Raw genomic sequence first — 20,964 nt, 5'->3', positions numbered from 1 at the left:
GGGATTAATATATGGCTAATCGATATCTTCTGAAACAACCACTAGGGAAAGACAGTGTTAGGGTGAAAGACTGCTTTATTATGCAATCAGATAGTCATCACGGTGAATCAAGGTGTTTTTTAACTTGCGTCACACTTACTAAAGAGTTTGCAGGTCTGACTAAAAGTATACAGTATACAGTATACACTTGGAACATGAAGCATGTTCCAGGGTAAGCAACCTCAACAGTATTCACCCATATCCCAATGTTTATATGTGGTATCACTTTTAAAATATTCACTGTGACATTTAATAACTTGAAACTGCATACAAATCCAAAATACTTAGGCAACTTATTTCTTCATTACCAACATTTACTAAACTAAAAATGTACAGATAGCTCAAGTTTGTGTTTACAAACTCAGAAACCCCATGCTAACCAGATATTGGGTGAAATGGCTGAACAGGAGTTCATAGGAAACTTTCCACTGACAAAGGTGTGAGCAGGATTTTAGCCTGTCATTTTGCGTTTCATTGTCTAAACTAACCATACCTTACCCTCCAAAATGTTCTAAATTCTGCGGTACTGAAAAGAAATCTAACTTTGCAGAAACTTAGCTGCAGATTTGAAACATGATTTTTCTCTTTACTAAAGTTATGTTTTATATTTATAGATTTACATGAAGCTGAGTTTTTGAGTATGGTTAGATGAGCATAAATAATAAAGTAAATATATTTTCATAAATCACTGTTTGTAAGATACAATTTATCATCCTATGCGTAATAACTGATCATGTGTACACTTCTAGCAGTTGCAGTGCAAAGCAAAACAAGTTTACTCAAATCACACTGCCTGGGAGAGAAGGCAAATGCTACCTTATTAAACCAAGCCATATGACTCCCTTGTGCATATCCATATGCATTTTTCCTTAGTACATATAACAATTCTTTGTTGTTACCACTGAAAACTGTCATTCTAAGGATAGGAAAAATTATTAGATATATGTTAAAGTAGCAACCCTGAGACAAATATATAATTCTATCACATTCAACATTGTAAAAATATAAAATATCTAAGCTTGATAATGTCTAAGCATGCTAGTATAAAGAAATATACACAAACATAATGTATTTAAATGCACCATTGGGTGATTACTCATCTATTTTACACAGGTCTCTTGGTAAGATGAAGAACAAAAATTGCCAAGTGCTTTGAAATAGTTTTGTTTCCTTTTTTTTTTTTTTTTTCTTCTGTGTTTCAGAAAGCATCAGTGTCCAAAGTGATTTAGCAAATTGTTCCTTTCTAGAGCCTGATGATATCTTTTAACATTTTCATAATGTTTAAACACCTGGAGGAGCTGACTATTTGGTAAAAGTGTGGATTGGTTGAATTGCTGTTGGTTATTTCAATAACTTTGCATCTTCCTATAAGCCTATAATGCATTATAAAAAATGTGAAATATTTAAAAAGGTGAGTCTGACATAATCCCAAAGATCCAGTAAAGCTTCTGTTCACAGGACAGTCATTGAACATACATTATGTTCAATTCACTACACTGCATAAGCACCATCAGCTAACTAAAAGGTTTTCCAGGGAAAATTGAAAGCATGGCCAAGAAGCATTTTTCTTTGTAAAACAGTTCAGATTTTCATAAGGACTTGGAAAAAATGAAAATTAATTGGGGAAAATAGTTAAAGCTGAACTTCATTGTAAACAAAATCTTTAGATAGAGTAATGATAAATACTCTACAATGTACAGTACCATCTTTTTTATCGGATTCAAGATGTACGGAATTTTTTTCATATGTTCATTTTCAGTTTCAGTGCATTCCATAGCCATATTAATAAATCACTTTCAGACTCTACATAGGAACCACAATATTTAATCTTTTTAAGTTAATTTCCTCTTTAAAAAATAAGGAGATAAGAACAAGAACAATATTTAAGTCCAGTTTTGCTCTTTCAGAGAAATAACTGTCATTTTACTTCTCTCAAATATTTACTTCAAACCAAATATTTTCCTGTTAAAAAGGAACCATATTCCTTGGATTCCTAAGAACTCGAATAACTTGAATAACTATTGCTCTTCTCAGATACCAGTTTGACTCCAGGCATGCCGATTTTTTTTCTTGCCAAGAAAAATCTTTTGTTGGTGGTGTTTGGTTTGGTTTTAGATTTTGTTTTTAATTAGATACATGCAGGAGTTATTTTACGAATAGCCGAATTGCATGTATGTCTAGAGAATGTTACACTTTGCTTACCTGCTTGGTGTGTCTGGGTGTGATGACCACAGAAAAAAACTCACAGCAGTTCTCCTGGCCAGCATTTTTATGAGCACCTGTTTCATCTCCAGGATCACAAGTTCAGAGAAAAAGAGCAGGATGTCACCCACCCCTTTGTCCACTAATTTTGTGAAACAAAAGCATTTAGCATGTTTCTCTGTTCTGTCCTTATGTCATTGAGGCCTCCCTTTCTGATGTCCTATTTCTTCCTCTATGTCTTTGGCCTAGCTTTTAAAAGTGTAGATGGGTAACAGGTAATATTTAATGCATTGAAACTTGAATTCCATAAAAAGTAAAGAGTGCTTTGAAACTAGGTTTCTGAATCTTTCTATTATTTCTATTTTTTTTTACCAATAGTGGAAAAAAAATATTTGAAACATTTTCTGTCATCCCTGTGAAGAGTGTTTTCTGTTTCTAACTGCTCATGAGCTTGTTGATTTAACAGATAACTTGAAAAAACTGACCAGTAATTCAGAATTTCAAAAATATTTTCTTTTTAATATGTAATATTTTTACCTATGAAAATCATAAATTATTCAACCAGGTGTCAAAGTGTTTATTAAATATTTGATTCAAAGCTATAGATTATGTGGACATCCCATAATTCTTTATTTCAAACCACAGTTTTAATATTTAACTTCTGATCTGAAAATACTTACTAATAATTAATTTGTCTGGGGTGAAACTTTTCCCCAATTCATATCCTCCATCTGCTTGCACATACTGTGAAATTATAATCAGCTGTAATTTGTGACTGAGACGTGCCAAACATTTCTAAAACAATTTGGAAAGTGGCAGACTAGATTTTTTGCCAACTTGCACTCCATGCAGATGCTACTTGTTCTTCTCACTTTCCTCACCAAAGCTGACTTTAAAAAAGAAATCTTGAAGTTCTGTTAAAGCAATATTTGTGGAAACCACTTCATACTATTTTTCTCTCCTCCTGAGCTGTAAGAATTTGGGGACTGAGTCCAAAGCTGATGGGAATCAGCTGAAAAATTCCCATTCACTTGGCCAGAGTTAGCATAGATGTTAGTTCTCCCACATCTTACAGCTGAACCCTCTAATTATAGAAGCAAAATAGACAGTGTATCTCTTCAGAGCTTGCTTATTTATTCATTTACTTCAGACTCACGGGGTTAAAGATGGATTTGCAAATATTAATGAGTATTGCTCTTAAGAAAAATCACTAGATTTACATTGGTAGTAAAATTAAAGTAAGGGGTATTTGCAACAGGGTAATAAGAAATTATTTTCTGTCCCAACTCCTAAATTCTGTCGAATTCCACATCATAATGCACACCTTTATTAAGGGAGGGAGATTATGAAAAGGTTACACTAGTGATTAAACAAGATCATCACACAGCAATGAGATTTGTAGATTATAGAGACTATGTCAAATTATTGTCATGTGGTCACACTATTTTGAAGTTTGCAATTAAAAAAAATGTAGACCATTTGAGGTCATCAGTTTCAAATTATTTTAAACAATTGAGTTGTGAAGGGTGAATAGCATCAATAGTTAATAGCTTGTATCAGAGCCTCAGGCTTGCAAACTGATTCATCTACACTGATTATTGTAAGTCTAGAACTCAAGTTTTGTAAGAGATCAGGGCACAAAACTATTAACTTATTTGAGATAGTTACATTATTTGGAGCACTAAAAAAAAATTCTACAAGCAAAATTTCTGAAATATATTTTCTTATTTGGAAAGTAAAATACATTTTATTTTATTTTATTTTGTTTTGTTTTGTTTTGTTTTGATTTGTTTTATTTGAATTATTGGGATTAAGTATGAATAAAATATGGAAATTCTGAAATAAAAAATTGTTTCAAAATGAAAATGTCATCTTTATTGGACATTTCTCTATGGTTAAAACTACATATTCAGTTTAATGTTGTGTGTTTTTTTGTTGTTTTTCTTTTCAAACTTTTATTTCAAATTGGACTGTGTAACTCCAGTTACAAGCAAAATGCATATCTAAATTCCCAAAGGGAAAACATCTGGAGGACTGGATGGAAAGGAAACTGATAGAGGCTGTACTATTCCTTCTCTGCCAGACTGGAAAACTCTGCTGAGTACTCGTGCTACTGGGAGCAGCGTTAGGGTGCACCAGGGAAGCTACTGCTCAGGCCCCTCTGAACAGCCATGCTAGCTGCATTTTGGGGAGAACCCTGCCTGACTCTTTTGGCTGGCTATATTGCTGCTGTCATCCTGTCATCTCACCTTTTTCTTTTTTTCTGCAGCAGACAAGTCCAGTGATGCATCTTCAGGGCACAATATTTATTATTTATTTATTTATTTATTTATTTTCCTCCGCTGCTGGGAAGGCTTATCTCAGATCTCTGTTTCATTAAAACAGAATACACTCTCTCTTGTTCTTGTCATTTCTTCTTCCTTTTAGGGTAACAAGGTACATGCATTTCAAGACATTAATTGTACAGGAGCAAATGTTTCCGTTATATTGGGAATCTCTTTATTCCAGATGTGCATATTATTTTCATGGTAAAGCTCACATCTACAGAAAGATGCTCTCAAAGTTAGATGTGTTTAAGGGCCCTTCTAAAATGAGGATTTAATGTACTAACAATGCATTTAGATATGACATTTACTTCCATTTTATAAGGCTGTAATTATTTGAACTAGAAGCACACAGAAAAAAAAAAATGAATGGAGATTATAAGAGGAAAGCTGGTTCTTTCTGCTAAACAGTTTAGCTATAGGACAGTATAAGCTTGCCAACATTTTTCAGAAGTATTTACCCCCTATATCCTATGGACTATGTGATAGAGTGAATAAGAAAAAAGTAGTATTAATACAACATAACATATCTTTCACTTGACAGTAATCTGATGTGCCCATTGTTTAGTTTTTGTTTTGTTTTGTTTTGTTTTAATTTTTTATGATTTTATAGGGAATACAATGTCATGTTTACCAGCAGAGATCACATAAAATTGAAGTGAATATAGTGAATATTTGGGAAAAATATGGTCTACAAAAGCAGCTTGAGAGGCGAAGCAAGTTAAACGTGTTCAATTTCTTTGTTTAAGGGTTTACAACACATACTCAAAAGACTTTACTTGATTGTTTTTTTCTAGTTAAATTATTACTTTTAAGATTTCTATTTGATTTCATTTACTCTTCCTTTCAAAATGTTAAATTCAAATCCTCTTTGTCTTGTGAAAACTAAACCTTTATGTGCAGGTAAAAATTGATCTCCTGAAGTGTCATGTTGTGTACCATGCCTCTCATTTCTGAAGCTATATTATTTTTATTTTATTAAAAGAAATGGAAAAAATTTATTTGAGTCAAAAATAGTCACTAATTTGATCACTGGACATCAGAGGATTTAACTGGCTACAAAACCAATTAAGTTGAAACCCAGACCCTTTAAGATCTTGGCTCAGATATATATCATAATGAATAATCAAATTTATATTAACTGTGGCTTTGTATTCTAGTTTCTGAAATTTTAATTTTATATTTGTAGGTTTTGCCATGACACCACAAGAGTTAGACTGCATTTCATGTTGGCAAATGAAAGATGCTTCTCACATTACTCCAGGATGTGGATGTACTGCAAGGTTTAAACTACATTAAGAAGACTGGGCTACAAAAGCCAACTGTCTCACAGGAGAAATGATGTATGACTGTTGCACTAGCTCCATCAATCAGCCTGTTCCCTATTCTAATTCCTTTAAAATACATTTATATTTCTTATCCAAAGTTTCTTCTTATGTTTTCCAAAGAAAAGATACCAACCATTCATCTAGTATTAGTTTTATGCCAGTCTAAATAAAGCAAGAAAACAAGAGTAATGTCTTAATGAGACAGCACAGTGAACCTGTCCTTCAACAATTCCACCACACCTTGGAAAAAAATGAATATGACTTTCAGACACAGAAAATATGCACAGTATTTCCACAGCCTTATGTATCACTCTCATTTATGTTATTAGGCCACCTGATGACCCCTTTTTTGTATTTGTCTTGCATAAATATCTCATCTGTTTTTAATAACTGGCATGTTATTAAACAGATTCATAGATTATTTGTAGTTGTATAGTCAAAGAAAAGAAACACTCTTTTATGGCTTGACCTAATGCTCATCTTCTCGTGCAAGCTAATAAGACAGATTTCAAAGGGAAGGTTCAAAGATCTCAAATTGTTGTCTGTTATTTTACCAATATTGCTACTGTTGTCCGTACAGTTAATGAAGTTTTTGAATTTCCCCCTTATAATTTGTGTCAAAAAATAACTAATGAGAGTGCCAGCAAGATTTAGTTTGGTGTAAGAGAAGTGCAACTTCCTTGTGACATGCCAGAGCTAGGAGACTGGGATGGAAATGAAACCAGCACAGCATTTAAATTAAATATTAGCAGCAACCTTTCTATGATATGTAAGTAAAAATAGCAAGCCAAGTTCTCACATGACCTCATCTTAATCCAGGGTAAATGCATTATATGCAATTTATATTAAGATAAATCCCTGCCAATGCTAAAACTTTCAAACTAATTTGCAACTGGTGAAAATATTCTCACCTCATCAGTCACAAGTTACTTAGTTTACTTTCTCTAGTGAATTTTCTGCCTTTACAATCAGCTTTGTCATTCCTATCACACTGCCTACAAACTCTGTTTATATTCATAAACAAAAAGACCATCTGGGCACCTATCCAACATTTCTTCAACAAAGGATAAAATGCCTGTGGAGCTCAAACATATCCCTGTGCAAAGGAGAGACTGGACAAACTGGGTATTGCCTTTGCCTGGGGACTCATACACATTGTTCAAAGAAACAGTTTGTGGCAGGAATAAATATTCTGTCTGAGGCATCTGATGAGGGAGAAGCTGTTAGCTGATATACAATATGGCTATGCAGACAAGTTACCATGGAGTAACCAGGAGACTTAATTTAGGATTTGACACATGAATGGAGAGGTGAAGCTTTAAACATAAATCTGGTGCAAATCACACGCTGAAAGCTTCATACAAACAAGCAGACTGTACATTTGAAAGTGTGAGAGGCACTGACAGACAGGCATTTGAAAACGTGATAGATGAAGCCTGGACTCATCCAAGGTGAGACTGACTATTATTGGGCTAATTCAAAGGAACTGTGATAGTGTTCCAAGCTTTTTAAGACAGGGTCAGTTTGGTATGGACATTCTATTTTGTGGTTTATAACTTCATCATAATAGATTTTTAGACATTATCTACTTTCAATTTAACTGCCTGTATAAACTCTGCTATTTCAGGTAGATATAAAAGGAAAATGACATACTTTCATTAAGGTGCTGACTTTCTTAAATTTTGTAAATATAAAGTTTATTTAAGTCTATCTCAAACTTGCTGTGATATAAATGCATACCTGTGCAGGTATTTACCTATAGTATTAACTAACACAATGAATACATTTTTTCCAATCATTTTGAAAGATTGTATATAATCATACACTCTGCTAGTAACTGGATTTGTACAGTTTTTATATCAGTATAAACCATTTATAGCTTTAGCATTCCCAGACATGTTTTTATGCCCTGGGAAACCCTCATAGGTCAGAGCATCACTGGAGCTGAATTATTCTACATAGAATAAATTCAATCTATGGAGGAAAGTAACAGTTTGTGAACACAACTCTTCATCATTTTTTTATTTCACATATTGAGAGGTTAATAAAAGTATATAAAAATATTAAAAATATCTAAAAAAAAAAAAAGAACAAAAACAAAAACAAATCTTTTTAAATTATAATATACAGCATACAGTCTCATAGGCTTGGCCGTAACACATATCTTGTTGTCAAGCATTAAGCTAAAAATAATTCACGATGAGAGGTCTTGTGTTTGACTTCTTGACAAACTTATTGATTTTATTTCCTCACAAAATAGAAAAGCAAGTATCTAATTCGAAGTTTTTCTCACTCATACTTTATAACCTGGATCAAGTTTAGTAGTGTCTTGAGTCACGAAAGTTCTAATACTCCAGTTCAATATTACACTCACATTACTGTGATTTAGAAGATATGTTAACTGGAAACTGAACAAGGCAGAGTGTATCTCAAAGGTATTTGACCCAGCATCTCACCAAAGGCTATTAAGAAAACTAAACTACCAAAGCTAGATATTCACATAGATAAAAAAAATGATTAAAATTTAAATTTTTATGGGGAGTGAAAGGGGTAATTATAAGTGGAAGTTTGTGCTGTTCAGTATGTTAATAAATGACCTCTAAAAGAGTTAAATATTGAGGTAAGTACTTTGATGATGACGTTATACATATTCAATACAGAAAAAGGAAGAGTCAACTCTGAAAAAGTTCAAAAGGATTTCATATAATGAAGGGTCAGGAGTTTAAAAACAATCAAAGAAAACTAAAGTGGTCAAACGCAATTTGATGCATAGGGCAAAAAATCCCTAATGTTTCTTATACAATGCCTATTTTTGAAATGAGAGTTATTCTCAGGAATGAGAATCTGCATTACAATGGAAAAGTCAAAAAGATCAGATTAACTATTTTAAAAGGTAGTCAAAAATCAGGTGATATATAAGGGATTATTAGAAAGGAATAAAGAAGAAAACATAAAACAACAAGCATGTTCCCTTGTCTTATTTCTCCATCTTCAGACATTATATAGGGGAACTTAATATGGAGAAAGATGAGGATGATCAAAGGCGTGGAGCAGCTTCTGTACAGGGAAGAACCATGGTTAAATGCGCTAGGACCTCTTGCCTGAAAGGCTGTAGAAAGATCAGTGAAATCATGAGTAGGTGCAGTAGGAAGTAGGTGAATTGGTAAATGATTGCTCACTCTGCCATCCAAAAAAAAAAAAAAAAAAAAAAAGTGAGGTAAAATACATAAAATTAGAAATTAGCAGGTGGCAGGCCCAGAACAAACAAGAGGTGCTTCTGCAAAGATGCAATTAAGCTGTGACACTTGCTGTAAGATACTGCAGATGGAAAAGTTTGCATGGCTTCAGACAAATTTGTGACAGGAAAATCTGCTTAGGACAATTAGATGCAGACACTTTCCGTAGTTCAGGAACTACCTGAGCTACAGATGCCTGGAAAGTATTCTGTTGAATTTCCTAGCATATAATACCCCTATCTACTTGTCCTGCTCTCATGTACTTTCATTAGGCATCTGGTACTGGCAAGTGCTGAAGAGAGAATCCTAGCCTTGACAGAGGTGTGGTTTGACTCCATATGGACATTCTTATGTTCTTATATCAATCTGCATATGATTTGGTAAATGTGAGATATAAGTGCTCCTTTATTGAATTTGTTTAATTATTAACTATTTCAGAATGCATGTAAGATGAAAGCTCAGAATGACTACTTTTTTTTGGAAGATCTGCCCTATGAAATCAGTGAATAGATCAATCATCAGGACTTAAGAAAATGTAGTAATCACATACTTTATTTCCTTCAACTTTTCCTATAGTAAACAAAATCTAATGAGTTTTGCTGATTTTTCATATATAAGGACTTCCAGTGATTTTGTTAGTAGAAGTGGATCCTATTTGACCAAGTTCTGGTCAGAAATACTGGCTACAGTAATATGAAAAGACATGCGGACTTCTTCATGGTTTTATTTCCAAAATCACTTTCAAGCTTTCACAAAGAGGAAATTTCAAATGAAATATATACAAAGTTCCAAACAGGATTTATTTTCCAAGTTCAATTTTATACATATCAAAATTTTGCTGTTCATCATTTGTAATGGAAAATGAAATTATTCACAGCTTGAGTTTAAGCATATAAGAACAAAAAGTCAAACATATATAGTCCATAAACAGTATTTTCTAATAAAGTCCACTGCATTAGGCTGGACTTATATAAATGGTTTCTTAAATCTCAGTAACCCTACATATATCTCTAATAACATAAATATTTTTAAATCTGTGAATAATAAATTTGCAAAAATGTAAGTAAAATTTGAAAAATTGTAAGTGAAATTTTCAAAACTGTAAGTACAGCAAATCATCATAATTTCACAGGTGAGGCTAGAACTGCTGATCATCTATACCTAGATATGTATTCCTATAAATATTTGTTTTGTGTATATTTGTTTTTATTTCAACAAGAATTGTGGATAAAATACTTCACCAAAAAGGTGACATTCATCTGAAAATTGCAATTTAATTAAATGTTAATGCTATTTACACAGATACATTGACAAATCATTAGAATTCAAAGAATTTGAGTAAAGTTGCCTTCACATAGGCACTTAGAGACACTATGTCTTATTTAATATACTTGAAGTCAGCAAAGAGAAATTTGTATGAACAAATTATTCACTGGGAAGGTATTGTCACTTTAGGGAAATTGGATAGGAAGGAAAGTAAATTTGTAACATTTAATAAAAATACAATTTCATTTTACTTTTTAATTATTATTTTTTTGGTATACTTAGGAACATGTTTGAAGGAAGTTCTGAACATCAAACTTGTCCCCATAATGTCACTAATGGTTTAAAATTTATTGTTAACACAAAATGAGATAAAAACTAATTTTTCTAATTGAAACTTGCAAAGTCTTTAAAGATAATTATATTTAACCTATAACAAAGCACTACGTTTTTTTATGAGCTGGTAATTTTGCTTCCAGATGACTGAACTATGAGTCTGATCAGGCTAGTTAGAGTACTGCAAAGAGGGAATTATGTGTCTGCATGGTAAAGCGGTTCATTACTAATCCATTGTGAGAGGGGCCTTTTGGAATTGGTTTACGTAAATGGTTGCATACAAAGAGAAATAGTATCCAAATGGAAGCTAGTTGAAGACTGGGAGTAAAATTGAACAAATTAAAAAAGCCATCTTGATTTTTTCTAGCCTAGCAAGCTAATGTGGGTGACATCAATTTCTGTGCCAGCAACAGACAAGGAAGAGCCGTGGTGATATCTACCTGAAATGATATCAACCCAATTACTCTCTAATTCGCAACAGGTACATCTTTCACCTGTTATCTGAAGCACTTTGAAGTCAAGATTCCACTGCCAGGAAGCTTTAGCTACCTGATCACAATGCCCCATGGCACAGTCCAAATACCTTCCAGACTGCAGGTCTATGTCAGAAAAGTTTAGGTAGCTTTGCATGGCTTAAAGCAATTTTTGATGTAATGCATAGTGTTTTTCTGGCCTGTATCTGATAGGGTCTAGCATACACCATGTCTTTTCAGTCCTCAGAGTGTCACTGCTGTTTAAGTAAGAAGTTTCAGTCCCTGGAGCCTTCAAGAGGCTGAAAATTTTTCATAACATATTAAGTCAATTTCAAATAACAAAAGCTTGTAAAATGCCCAGTGGAGAAATTAAAAAGACAAAGAGCTAGCTTCTATCTATAAATAGTTTTCTGGGCTTTCTTTACCCAGCTCTATTAGGAAACATCAACTAAACATGAAATATTCCATGAGGGGAGATTGTAATCTTCTTGTTTCTGTTACACTTCTTGTTACACTTACTGTATGGCTACGTGTCATAATAAAATGGCAGAGAGAAATGTCTGAACCATCTTCAGCTGAGTGGACTTAGTAATAGATCCACATGTATTAGTTTTCCAAGAAAAGTATACCTGACTGGGCAAAGGTCTAGGCTAATACAGCCATGCAACTTCTGATACCCAAGCTTTTTCATTTATTGTGACAGGTAGATGCTCCTGAGTCATTCAAGCATAACAAAGGAAAGTTCTCAGTTTTAATGCCATATTTCCTCCACTCATTGGCATGATTCCCATTCCTCAAAACTCTTCATAATCAGCTAGTAATATAGTAGTAGTTGTAATCATAACAGCCAGGCTTAGAGTGAAGGCTCATGTCATTACAACAACATTTAATCCTCTTTGAAAGATCATGGTGACTGGGTAAATCTCCTGATAACTGGAAAAAAGCAAACATACCTGTCTTCAAGGTCAGACAACTTAACCTCAGTTCCTGGGAAGGTTATGGAGCAGAGTACTCCTAGAGACTAGTCATAAACAGGTGAAGGACAAACTTGCAATTGGAAGAAGCCAGAGAGGGTTTATGAAGGTTAAATTGCTCCTAACCTGATTCAGTGGATGACAGCAGTAGAGTACTGTGTGTACCTTGACCTTAACAAAGCCTTCAACATGGTCTCCCATAGTATCCTTGCAGCTAAATTAGTGCGATACGTACTGTGTAAGTGAATTATAAAGCAGGTGGAAAATCAACTGAACTGCTGGGTGTAAACAAAGTTCAACTGGCAGCCAGCTACTAGTAGCAAACTTCAGTGATGATTTCTAGGGCAAATACAGCTTAATGGCTTTGCTAATGAGCAGAGCAATGGAATGGGTGCATTCTCAGCAAGTCTGCAGACAATGACAAACTGGGGGAGCAGCTGATACGCTGTACTCTTCAACCTTATTCAGAATTTGTGAGATTGCTACCAGCATTCTGTGCCCAGTTTGGGGCTTTCCTGTACAGATTATCAGTGTACTGAGATGAGTCCAAGGTAGCCAAGCACAATAAAAGTGATGTGTCCAGCAGTCACATTATAGCTCAGATAAAAATGACAGCAAGTACACTTGATAGCTGCACTTAGAAGTCAATGAAAGCTCAGTGGCTATGAATGCCAGCTTCTGACAGAGATGCCACGGAAAGCAGAAGCTCACTTTCTGTTTGTTCCTTTGTAAGTTGTGCAGGTTCAACATTCTTGCTACCACTGCCTACCTGTCACCATTTCATACCCCATAGTTACATATTCAAGTGCTGTGCATGTTGTGAGTGGTTTGAACTTCCATGTAATGTGTGCCTTTATTGTAGCGTATCTGGTAGTATCTGCATTTTTATCTCTTTATATGCAGCTCTAGAATCTGAATTCACCTGAAAATGTCTGCCAGTTTATGTGTAAATGATGGACATAAGGAATGTTCATGTGAACTATATTAAAATTATAGTTAGATAAAGTCATAATTAAACTGTAGTCTTAACTTTTTTAACCAAAGTTCAATATAGCACTATGTTCTGACTGTTGTAGGCCTTTGTAGTTCTTGCCCAATGTAACACTTCTAGTGAGGTAGTGACACCTCTGCCTTTCCCAGCTTCTTCCCTTACCACCACCATCCCTCCAGTTCACAGTTCCCTTTCAGTGACACTATCCACTGCTGAGATGAAAAGTCAGAAGTGAAAAAAAAATATTTCCATTGAAGTTCAATGTTTTTGTTGAACCAAAAGGTACGGGAGCTCAGGATCAGGAGCACTAACCTAAACAGTACATCAGTGCCTATCACACATGTAGGATAAACATGAAGCTGTTTCAGGTGAGTAGGACATTCCCATGAGTAGGACTGTTTCTCATACCTGCCCAGCTAAGTCGCCTAGCTGGACAAGGGCAAGGGAAACTCACGGAGCTTCACATTCCAGGAATTTTGATTCTAGGGAGTCATCACAAACCCACACAACTTAAAGGAGTTCCTGAACTAATACAGAATGGACAACCAGAAAGCAACAGTAAATTAAAGAGACTTTTTTCTCCTCCTGACACTCTTCTTGGATGAGCCCAGCTCAGCTTTGGTGCCACTGTGGGTTTAGTCCACAGAATTTGCATCAGAACAAAAAATGGTTGCCAACTAATCATTCAAAGATGAGGCAGATTCCAGGGTTGAGGCAGACAAAAGCTCTGTAGTGATCTTTATACACCTACCAGAATTGAACTGCTCATTAATCTTTCCCTAGAACAACCTTGTAGCGTGACCTACATCTTACTCATGCTAAGAAGGTATATTAAGTGGTATATTCCACTTAATTTCATGAATCCTACACTGAAGATTTCAGTGTTAATAAATTGTATAGTTATATTCCTTTTGACTGTATCATTCATGATGTATTGTTTTACAGAGGCAAGTTACACAAGAGAGAATCATTTCATTACTGATAAAAGTGTTCTGACCTCATTAGCTGAGCAAACAGGTGCGTATCTGAACCACAGGCCCTTGGGTATACCAAGCCCTGTCTCAGCCTAAAACTATCTTTAGTGAATGGAATCTGTACCACAGAGGTATTTTTGAGACCTTGGGTGTCATTTAGAGCCTTTGGCTGAACAGCAAGTGCTGAATGGACACAGCACTGAAATACCTAAAATGAATGTAAGCTATGTTAACATATAAAAGCAAAAATACAACAAATGAAATTATGTCTCTCCTTGAAGCACAATAGAGATGCAAACAAATGGAGAAAAATGTCTGCTTACATTTACAGAGGTCCCACTGCATGAATTTCATTGAAAGCATTTTTTTTTGAGATGAATTTGTCAAATAAAAATGCAAATGTTTTTCAAATGTCTTTACAATTTTGCTTAACCCTGATTATTAGATCATCTGTAAACCAGAAAATTAACAAATCAAATCACGGAGTTTATATATAAAATTAGTCTTTATTAAAATTTTGTAGACTATTTTCATTCTTATCACTTTTTGCAAGTTGTTGGAATCTTTCTGCCTATGGTACCAAATAACTTGTTAATTTTATGTATTTCACAAATGAGACATATTTATAGTTACCCATTTCTTTCAGACTCAAAATATTATATTTAAATCTAAACACAGTTTGGAACTAGCTCTCTTCAGACATTATTAAAAACATTTAGTGCTATTATAACTTCACTCAGGAAACAGGTTGATTCTTTCAAGCAAACTGTGGTGAATGGGGTTTTACATCCTGCTGAGCTATTAAGTTGTAAGGTTGCCTATACATAGATTTTATTTTATTCATAATATATGACATCAACACTTTGTTAAAGGTTTGGGGGATTAAAATAAATAATCTTATGGTAGAACTGGAGGAAGCCATGTTATATTCACAGTTAGGGTCCTATTCTGCAGAGTATTTATAGTCTCAACTCCCATAATCTACCGTACAAAAGGCATTCAAGTCTGTGATGGGTCTGACCCTCTGTTAGAGGAAGGGAATTACTCTTTTCCCATTTGAGTCAATCAGTTTTTAGTTGTTGACTGTAGGAGGATGAGAAATTTTACCAACAGCTTTACAAATCTACTGTTAAGATCCTATGTATTTTAAATTATTGTGCATATAAGTAAGACTTAGTCAAACAGGAATACAATAACTACCATAACTATATCAACTATCAATTTGTATTTTTATTGTGGACACTCCCCAGTGATTTTACAAAGGCAAAGCTATATAGTGAACAATTATGGAATTATCTACATAAAATGGATCTTTTTCATTAATCTCATCAGTTAACAAGTACATTATGACCTGAAACATGACTGTTTCTATCCTTTATGGTTTTTATCCAGCTAGATTGTAAATTCTCATAATCAATGTACACATTTAAACTTGTGTGCCTAAATGATTGATTCAGCATATGATGTTTATCTTCAGTATAAAGAGATATGTCAAGCACAAATTTACTGAGCTATTTAGGGTGGATGTACTGCCTAATGCAACATGCCTGCTCCAGCTCATGAGATCGACACTTTGTGGTATAACAGCACTTTGAAGAGTGTCTGAATTTGGCTAGAACAGATTATTCTTCCTTAGTGTCTCTACTTCACTGCAATTGTGTTACAAATATAGAAAAGCAACAATAGCTGGGGAAAAAAAAAAAAAAAAAAAAAAGTGGCATAACTGGGTCATAAACACAGAACATTTGGGAATCCTCTGGCAGTAACATTCAGTGTACAGATACCTTTTCCGATCACCTCATTCTGTTGCTTAAGTCTGCCAGTAGTCCTTCTTTCAAATCCAATTCCATCTCTGTTACTACCTCCCTTTCAAAGGAGGACATAAAGTGTAGAAGAAAATATGCTTGTCTCTTGTCTTTACCAAATTTGAGAAATTCTAAATCTTTCCTAATCCTTTTCAGAAGAAAATACACCAATAAGAATTCTCACCTTCACTGCATAAATCATACAGGTGTCAAACAGCTGTCTGAACCTAGTTTATGTACGTCACCTCTGCTAGGGGAAAGAAAATCATAATCGCAAGTAGATCTGTGGTCATGTGTGACAAGAACATTTCCAACACTTCTAGGTGATGGCCAGCAAAACACTAACAACAGAGCACGACAAATTCATTCCTAAAATCAGAGAAGGTTATATTAAGATAAGGCAAGTATGCTCATGCTTTAATTGCCAGGGAGCCAAAATCCTACCAGGGCCATACTTGCTTAAATATTGCCTGGCTTGGTGTGACTCTCAAATGAAAGAATGGAGTCCTTATGTGATTATGCCTGACTTGACGTAGCACACGAGCCCTGTAGTTATGCGTCTGTAAATGGCACGTTCTGAGTTCCAGTAAATGTCTCATCCACGTATGAACAGGTTAAAACGCAGCAGAAAACCAACCAAGAATTGCAGGCCAGCTGTGAAGAGTAAATGGAGTGATAAGATTATTACTGTATTGAGGAAGCAATACAGAAAATAGAAATAAGAATTTGTCTTTAACCAGAAGCTACAGAGACCCTGGTGCCTGGCCATTGACTAATACTATGTTTTCTCATAAGCTTAATTTATTTCTGCTGTTCACTGACTTGGTTCTTACTAAGATTTTCAAATAGAAATTTTTCTAGTGCATTACTGCATCTGAAGCTGTCACAGACTGCAGCTACCCTTCACTTTTCCAGAGACACACTAGCATGTGGCAACATTCATGTTCTGGCCTGGCCCAAGAAAGCGCAGTGGACAGGAATACATTTGTTTGTAAAGTGTTACTTATTCTAGTTTATACTCTCAAAATTGTATAAACAGGATCACAAATACAAGTTACCTAGCAGAAAGCCAGTACATAAACTTAGCTTGGCTTAATTTACAGTAACTCATTCACGTGCCAAGGACTTGTGAAAATGCTGTTAACAATGAATTCACCATTACTGTTTAAAAAGGCAATTTCTTGATGCAACACGCAGGAAACCGAGTCTACTTCTCAATGCCATGTGTTTTTATGCCTTTCTCTCAAGATCTCAACATGTACGTTTTAAGCACATATTTTACCATTCCTTTCATGTTTTGTAAACATTTGCAATAATACCACTTGTGAACATCTTTGATGGTGCTTTTTAGTTTTTCTGCAAAATGCTTAAGAATTGGAAACCATGCTGTCTGCTGAACTTGATTCACAACTTACATCTCCATGTGTTATTGTTAGCGCTTAGTAGCAAGTAGAATTATCCCCATCTAGTAGGTGTAGCATGGCATCTGTTGAGTCCATTGCCCTCAAAGAGAAGTTAGAATGGAGAGCCTCAGAGCCAGAAAATTTGTAATTAAGTAAGGCAAGGCAAGGCACTAATTCTCTTAAATCTATGAACATGCTTTTTTGTGGAAATGAACAAAATGTGTGGAGAGACAGGTTTTCTCAATTACCAGGGTTAATATTCATGTGCAAATACAAACTCAGCTAAACCCCACACATATGTCGTAATGTCTACATTCATCTTTTTTTTTTTTTTTTTTTTTTTTTTTTTTTTTAGTGGGGTATACAATATTAATCCAAAATACCCATAAAAGACTGACTTCAAAAATCACACTTTATAGCCTGCCCCAGGAATGTTTGCATTAAATTGTTTTAGACTGAGAAAGTTTCATTGTGATCAGGACCCAAGAGATATACAAGGACCATAAAATATGGGTCATAGTGCAGTTTATAAGCTAGGCTTCTATTTAATTTAAATTATAGTAGCAGAGTAAGAAGTTGTGGTTTACCAACAGTACTGCTATGCTTTGAGTTAAATGCTTTCTTTCCACTGGCAGCTTCAAGTGCCTGCCTCTCATGGAAGAGTTACATTCCTTATGTGTATGTGTCCTGTAATTCATCATTTTAGAAAAATAAAACTTCATTATCAGACATAAGAACAAGTGCTGCTGACATCTCGTCTGAAGAAGCTGTGCATGTATTTCAGTGGCAGCTCCATTTCAAATTCCTCTTTGTTCCTGGATCAGTGCCAGTGTTCAAATCTCTGCCTGAAGCTGGAACATGCTGCTTCTAAAAGGAGCAAGAGTTTAACATCTCTATTGAAAATTAAAGTGTGCCTTGTGATTGGATTAGATGTGATAAGTATAATTCTATGATTTATAATTTATTTAGTTGGACATCACAAATCACAATTAGAAATACCATAAGTTGTTTTTTTTTTTTATGTTTTTATTTTATTTTTTAAAGTTCTCGGATGTATCTGCTCAACTTTTGAAGCATAAGGATATCTTAACAAAAGAGGATAGACTATAACAGATAAACTAGGTCTGTAATCTTTTGCCATATCTGTTTGGTGGTATTTTTAAAAGATTAAAATGACAGAAAAAGCCTTGACCAAATCCAGTAAGCTCTAGAGTTTAACCTAGATGTCTAATACCACAGTACTACCCTAGCAGGAATATCAAGTGGAAAATCAAAGCAAAAAGCATTTTATTTTACCCCTTTGTATGTGAAACTCAAGTCATTCTTATTTTACCAATGTTTACAATATTTGCTTTCTTATGTTTTCTTTAGCTTTGAGTATTGATTTACATGATATCTCAAGCTACACTTCTCTTTCAGTGGATTAGTTATTTTCAAAGAAAACATCTACTGCAGGAATATGTTGAATTTAACAGAAGATAATTTTGAACAAGTGCATACATATCCTCTAATATGGCTGGAATTTTCAAATTGGGACTTTTGAGAGATTACTTTTTTCCAATTTCTATATGTTGTAACAAAATACAAAATGTCAAAGCCTGAATGATAGATTTTGAATTTATTAAAAGAATTTATATTGTTATGTGTCCTTTGTTTTTACTTTTTATTACATTTTGCAATGCAAAAATCTTGAATCCTATGAATCAGAGAATTCAGTCACTATAATTATTCAGAATTCAGTTATATATTTTTATAAATGATAATACTTTCTGGCATGATCTGCTACCTTTTTCTGGCTAAGAATTCTTTTCTGTCCAAATGCACAAGGTAGGTGGCAGTTTCAGCTGATTAAAATGTACAGAGGTGCTAAATGTGGCTGTTAATTTACTCAAATTACAGTTCTGTATTGCCTTCTGTAGAAGTTGTGAACATGAACCATATGGGGTGGGGAATCAGGGCCAAGGCTACATCTGTATTACTGGTATAAAAGTGGACCATAGTTCAGTGGGACTTCTTGGAACAGGATGAATTTCAACTGTCTTGAAATCAATTGTAGTTATATCACTGATCATATAGCTTACATTGATATTTTACTCTAAACATTACGGAGATTAGTCTTTCGTATTGATTAGCTGCTCTTAAGCATTTTCACCAGCATTTTCACAAAAGACTTTATACAAAGACTTCACATTCAGGTAATACTTCTGTACTTGTCCTCTCATCCACACTGCTGTTTTGTCTGTGCAACTCTGCTGAATTTAGTGTGATAATCCTGATTTGTGTTACAACTAAGCCTTTCCTAACTCTTTCAATTCTAATTGTTTAGAAGTGGACTGATTTGACAGGCTGTGACCATCCTCCTCTTCCTGATAACACTGTTCCTTTCTTTCTCTTCCTCCTTTCCCTCCTCTTTAAAGAAAACTATGAAGTTTCAGGGTAAGGTGACCCTGGTATAATACGTGTTACAGATCTGAGAGTACTTTTACAAGATGCTGCCCATTTACAAAGGTAAACTATAATATATGAGATGAAGGGTCCTACAATACAGCAACAGCTTGTCTTAGGCAAGTGTTAATGGGTGGTTTCTGAAACATCTACTGAAACATTCCAGCATTCTCAGTAGTATACACACCTTGACTCTGCACTATTGTATCTCTGGTAAGAAAAGAGAAGTTGTGGAAAATAAAGGGAACGTAACACAGAAACGACCTGACCAAATAAATAAATAAATGCACAGCTCACTTTGGTTCTCAAATTAATTTTGTATTTGCCACCTATCTGTAGCAGGTTTCTCTATCTGTGAGACCACATTAAGAGATAAACCTAGAAATGAAAATTCATGTCTAAATGCCAGGAAACATTGAAAATAAGAGCCCTAAAATTGTTCCCAGTTGATTCAGGTACAGCCACATTGAATATTTCATCAGGATCCCACACTATTCTTTGTCAGTGCCTAATAAAATTTTTCTAGCAATGTCCTCACTTGGCTGCAGCATGATGCAATGATCTCACTACATCAGGCTGAAAAGGGAATTACCTGATTTTGTGTCATAATCCTCTGTGTTTGTAGCAAAAATGGACCAAATTTACCATGAGATCTCTCTTGTGAGCTAAGGTCTTTTTCATAATTTTTCCCAGAGTCTTTGAATCATTTACTGGTAGCCCATAAGGGGCACAAGGAAAGTGCTTGCCCTTCCGACCCAGCCACCTAAATGTCTGTGCAGAACAGGACTGTGCCTCCTCCTCTAAGCTTAAAAAAGATTTGAGAAGCTTCTGGCCTCCGCCCATGTGAAAGTTGTCTCAAAGGCACTATCAATGGAGGGCACAAACAAGCATGAGGATCCTCCAACAATTTGAGTATGTGCTGATGTGAGAGGGGAAGCAATTTTTTAAAATAAAGTATTAATTTCAGGTGACAAGTAACATAAGCGTTTAGCTTAACAAAGACCAAAAACATTTTACTAATTTGCAGTACAAAACACCTTTATAGAAGTAAGGTGAAATCAAATATCTGACTCTCTAGGCAGTCTCCAGAGATCAGGTGTTAGTGTCTTGTGGTCTTGGAGCAGTCCAAGACTTTTGTTTTCTCTTGAACCATGTGGGGAACCTAATGGAG

At 34.7% G+C, this 20,964-nt stretch overlaps 1 long non-coding RNA gene across 1 annotated transcript in view; it reads right to left on the bottom strand.

Annotated features, from left to right (window-relative positions):
- LOC311440298 overlaps positions 1 to 20,964 on the bottom strand; it is a 169,868-nt gene that overhangs the window by 40,214 nt on the left and 108,690 nt on the right. The window lies entirely within an intron of this gene.

Source organism: Aythya ferina (genome assembly GCF_964211825.1).
Source record: "Aythya ferina genome assembly, chromosome: 8".
Lineage (NCBI taxonomy): Eukaryota > Metazoa > Chordata > Aves > Anseriformes > Anatidae > Aythya > Aythya ferina.
Note: the sequence above shows the minus strand (reverse complement) of the source record. Positions and strands in the feature narration are given on the sequence as shown.